The sequence below is a fragment of the Bombina bombina genome, chromosome 4 (assembly GCF_027579735.1).
Source record: "Bombina bombina isolate aBomBom1 chromosome 4, aBomBom1.pri, whole genome shotgun sequence".
Taxonomy (NCBI): domain Eukaryota; kingdom Metazoa; phylum Chordata; class Amphibia; order Anura; family Bombinatoridae; genus Bombina; species Bombina bombina.
In genome coordinates, this window is record NC_069502.1 from 442,570,229 (window position 1) to 442,576,228 (window position 6,000).

Consider the following 6,000-nt stretch of genomic DNA (forward strand, 5'->3'; position numbering starts at 1 on the left):
AGTGAGATTCTGCTGAAAAGATTAACGCTAGTAGCAAATATCATCCAAATAAGGAAAAACCGTAATACCCTGCTCTCTGAATACAGATAGAAGGGCACCAAGAATCTTTGAAAAGAACCTCTGAGCTGCCGCTAGGCCAAAAGAATGAGCGAAAAATTGGTAATGCTTATCTAGAAAAGAGAATCTCAGAATACAATAGTGGTCTGAATGAATTCAAAATAAACGTCCTGTAAGTCTATTGTGGACATGAAGTAACCTTGCTAAACAGAATGGCAGAATAGTCCCTATAGTCTTGAAAGTTGGGACTCTTACAAAACAATATAAAAAATTTCAGATCCAGAATTGGAGGCCCATTTATCAAGCTCCGTTTGGACCGCTGCTCCATAAGCCTGTCCGCCTGCTCTGAGCAGGCAGACAGGAATCGCCACAATTCAACCCGATCGAATACGATCGGGTTGATTGACACCTCCCTGTGGCCGCAAGTCTGCAGGGGGTGGCGTTGCACCAGCAGCTCTTGTGAGCTGCTGGTGCAATGCTGAATACGGAGAGCACCTCCCTGCTGGCTGCCTATTGGCCGCGAGTCTGAAGGGGGCGGCGTTGCACTAGCAGTTCTTGTGAGCTGCTGGTACAATGCTGAATACAGAGAGCGTATTGCTCTCCGCATTCAGCGAGGTCTTGTGGATCAGCTCCGCAAGACCTTTCATAAATCGGCCTATTGGTCTGAACCATTTTTTTCTATAGGACAATGAATATATTTGAATAGAAACACAAACTCCGTTCCTGCAGAGGAACTGGAACCATCACCCCTGAAAATCTGAAACACATTTCAGAAAGACCTGAGCATTCACAGGGTTTGTTATAACATGGAAAATAGTCTTCCCATGGGAGGTTCTTATTCTGAAACCTATTCGATACCCCTGAGAAAACAATATTCTGAATCCACTGATTTGAACAGAAACTGTCCAAATGTGTTGAAATAAATTCAATCTGCCCCCCCCCCCCCCTCACCAGTAGAACTGATTAAAAGGCCACACCTTTATGCAGTCTTAGGGGCTGATATTAATTTAATTGTAAGGCTTGGAATTATTCAAATTCAGAAAAAAAATCTAAAATCAGGGCCAGAGGCCTTAGGGGAATAAAAATAACAATCTGAAGCTTAAAAATTACCCTTAGATTTCTTAACTTGGGGCAGAAAAGACTCCCTTTCCCCCAGTAATAGAAGAGACAATAAAATCCAATAGAAAATATTAATCATACAATAATAAGATAGCAATCTAAATTTAAACACCATATCAGAGATTTAAGCCATAAAACTTTTCTAGTAAAAATGGCTAAAAACAAAGAATTAATATCACATAAAATGACAAATTATTTTTTTTATTTATTTATTTATGTCACCAACAATCAAGTACATTCCACCTTTATATACCACGCAGGATCCGGTGAACAGTAATATCAAGAAGAAAAACAAATTAAACAGAATATTTCTTTGTCATACAATGTTCATGAAAAACAGTAAGGCCATAACCCTGCATCACAACTTTGTATAAGGTGTTGGAATTATTTTCTACCCTTTTATCCCGTACTCTTCCCTCCCAACATACCCTACATTCATCCAGGGCGAAGAAAAAAAACGAAAAAAAAAACACACAATCCCTCTCCTCCCCTCTCTCCCTCCTCTACCCCTCTCTATAATTGATTATCCAGGAGTGTGGAAAAAGATCCAATGCCACTAAGTCCATGAAAGAATTGGACAACAAAAATGGAGTAAGAATACTTTTTTGTATAGCTAATGAATAAGATTTAATAATAGGTAACCATCCCACTAAAAAAAGTTTTATTTTATTTTCCGTAGTATTTTGCAAATGGAATGATTCATATATAATTTGATTTTGAATCTGTTTCATAATCTGTGAAAAACTAGGAACTGTAGTAGATTTCCAATTTCTTACAATTTGATATCTAATCGCTAGAATAATAGTGTTCAAGATATTTGCTTGGAAATTTCTACTACTGGAATCAACTAACCACACTATCTCATTCAATGATAGAGTAATTGCTGTCTTATAGTGTAAATTAAACCAATATTCTATCTTACGCCATAAAAGCCAAAACATATGTATGGTATCTGTTTTAGTTTTCCTGCAGCGAGGACAGGTTCCGTCATTCGCAGGATATAATTTGGCTAATCGTACTGGAGATAAATAATAATTATTAATTAGTTTTAAATGCGATTCTCTCCAGCTCCTGGGAATTTCACATTTTTTAAGTTTAACACAGTTTGTTTAATTTTTTCTGGTTCTAGTAGAGGAAAGGTAGGAAGCCATAGTAGAATCAACTTATCTAAAAAAATTTGAGCTTGTTTAGAGAGCATAATATAGTATAAGATATCTTGAATACATATATTGAATACATAAATTGAGATCCGACAACGCAGCCACCTCACCCACTTCCCATTTTCTGGTATTAATAAAGTAGCGTATTTGTAGATAAGCAAAAAAAATTAGATTTGGGTAACTGATTTGGGTAACTGAATTTCAAAAAATTCAAATATCTGCCCCTCTTGTGTAAAAATCTGAGAGATACATTTGAGATCTTTTTCTGCCCAATTTGTAAATACTATTTGATCACATCCAGGAGAGAATTGTGGATTTCCAATAATTGGCAGAAAGTGAGAAAATGTAAAATCTATACCGAGCATTGTACAACATTTCTGCGACGCTGCAACTATATTCCTTATTGAGATTAGCGCAGTTAATTTGCATGGTAATAATTGAAACGGACAATGTAGTATTGCCTTGAGCGTATAAGGAGAGACCAAATAAGTCTCCATCTCTAATGAGGAAACTAGCTCCGTTTCCACAATCCAATCTATAGCTGTTTTTATTAAACAAGCCCAATTATATAGCTTAAAATTAGGAGAGGCAAGACCTACAGCCTCAAATTTTTACATTAATCTATCCAAAGCAATGCGCGCTTTCTTATTATCCCAAATGAACTTAGAGCAACAAGAATATAGTTTCCGAAGATCCTTACTAAGAATAAAAAGGGGAAGATTCTGGAGAGGATAGAGCAACCGAGGAAAGATAATTGTCTTAACCAGATTAATATGAGCTGTAATAGATAGACGAAATGATGTCCACAATTCAAGATCGGTTTCGATTTTCTGAAGAAGAGGTGAGAAATTAAGCCGATACCAATTTTTGGGGTTTTTATGTAGAACAATACCTAGATAGGTAATTTCTTCAACCAGTTTGAATGGGTGATCTTGAAAGCTAGTTCTAAGCTTGTTTATCCACATGAGCTCGCTTTTATTGAAATTAACTTTATAACCAGCAAATGAGCTGAACTCCTCTAAGCATTGTAATGTTACCGGTATTGAATAGGAAGAGCCCTTTAAAAATAACAATAAATCGTCTGCATACAGCAGAGTTTTTAATGTATAAGGGCCCACATTAATTCCTCTAAGTATTGATCTCAAACGAATCGCCAAGGGTTCTAGGGCAAGGTTGTCTCGTTCCCCGCTCCAGAATAATTTTTTGAGAGAGACCTCCATTAACAATAAGAAAGGAAATTGGTTTTGTATACATTTTTTGGATAAAATGAACAAATTGATTCTTAAAACTAAAATTCTCCAGCACTTTAAATAAGTGCCCCCACATGATGGCATCAAATGCCTTTTTGGCATTAAGCGAAAGAATGGCATAGTCATCTGTAAGAGTTTTTTCCCCTCCCTTTTGTTTTAAATAATGAAAATAGTCCAGGAAAAAACTATTTTGCGAATGTTTTTTGTCGAAGACCTTGCTTTAATAAAACCAGTCTGGTCTGAGTGGATGAGGCTACCCAAAAATGAAGACAGTCTATCTGCTAAAATAGCCATTAGAATTTTATAATCTGTGTTGAGAACAGATATAGGCCTATAGGAGGCCGGGTCTTGAGGGTTTTTCCCTTTCTTAAGAATTAATGTAATATTAGCAGCAGAGAAATAGGAGGAGATAGAATTGTCTGAATTGAAATAATTATTGAACAACTTTTCTAGAGTAGGGATAATTTCTGGTGCCAATATTCTATAAAATTCTGCCGGAAGGCAATCCGGTCCAGGAGCCTTATTTAACCGCATCTTGTTAATCATTTTATCAATTTCCTCTGCTGTAATTGGAGCATTAAGTAATCTTAACTCGTCCTCTTGGATTTGGGGTAACTGAATTTTAGACCAGAATCTTTCTTGATTATATTTATTAGTATTCTGCTTAGAGTATAATTTCTGAAAAAAGGAGAAGAGCACTCTATTAATCTCTCTAGTATCCGTATAGGAGATATCATTCTCTTTGATGACTGGAATATAATTCTTCTTCTTCCTGTTCTTTATTAATTTTGCTAAATATTTAGTTGAGTCACCATACAGGCCACTACATTGTATATTAATTTTGGCTTCTTCAGTTTGAGATCTCTGATGTAAAAATATATCTCTTTCTCTTCTAGCCTGTTGATAAGTATCCCACCTTTCTGCAGAACGGTGTTCGACATAATTCCTATAAGTGTTCCTGACTTGATTAGATAGCTGAATTTATTGGGCCCTGGCTTTTTTTCTTGTATATATTAAATAACTCTTAATTTCACCCCTTAAAACTACTTTAGCAGCTTCCCAAAAGGGTTCAATCCTATTAAAATATGAAATGTTGTGTGTACAATAATCCTTCCATTTTTGCTTAAGCCAGTTAGAGAATCTGGAATTATTCAAAAAATATCGTGAAAAAAATAAAAATTGTGTTTTCTCTGTGTGATTCATTGAGTAAGGCAGAGTGAGATAGATTATTGCGTGGTCGGAAACCAATATGTCCTCAATTCCTGTGGCCATTTGAACAATTGATAGAGATTCAGATACCAAAAAAAGATCGATTCTAGAGAAATTTCTGTGTGCCTTAGATTCACAAGTATATATTAAAGAATCGGGATTTTTAGTTCTCCAAATATCTATCAACTTAAGTTTTGCGCAAAATGTCCTAAAATATTTAGCTATTTTTTTATATTCTTTAGCTTCTTTATTACAAAGCCTATCTAATTCCGCCACTAGAGTCATATTGAAATCACCTGCTATTACCACGTTCTCACCTATAAAAGGAAAAAAAAATATTTTTATTTTCTCCCAGAAGTTTTTAGCATCCTTATTAGGACCATATATGTTACAAAGTATAAATAAGATTTGATTGATCTGGATTTGAAGTATAATATATCGGGCCTCTGGATCTTTATCAATATGGAGAATTTTATAATCTAAGTTCTTATGTAGAAGGAATGCTACACCACATTTTCTATTCGTACTTGAGGCGGCTACAACCTCCCCCACCCATTTAATTTTGAGTTTTGCACATTCTATATCATTAAGATGTGTTTCCTGAATATACACAATATCTGGCTTTTTTTTGCAAGAGTTTTTATTATGAGTTTTCGCTTCATTGGGGAGGTTATTCCTCCCACATTCCACGACAATATATTAACTTCAGTCATTTAAAAAAAAAGAAATATTTTACATAACTGCTCCTGTTTGCTGTCTACGACAACTCTTAAAAGAAAGAGGAGGAGAGAAATACGGGGGAGAGCAGGGAGGAGAGATCAAAACAAAACAAAACAAAACGAAAAAAAAAAAAAAAAGGGGGGGGGGGGAGAGGGGAACAACCAACCATTCTACATACAATCGGGCAGTCTTAATCATAATTGAGCTAAAAAAATTGTCATAAAGAATTTATCATTTTACCAGTTTTAACTTTTTTTTTAATTCTTAAGGCAATAACATCTTTAATTTGAGTAATTTCGTTAAATACCACTGTAGATCCCTTATCTTCTAATATAACCTTGGCCGGATAAATCATACGGGCCTTAAATCCCTTGTTGATTAACTGCGAACAATATGGAGCCATTAGTTTCCTTTTTGCGGACGTCTCACTAGAGAAATCCTGAAAAAGTAGAATCTTACTATTGCTAAAGTGATAGGGCCATTCT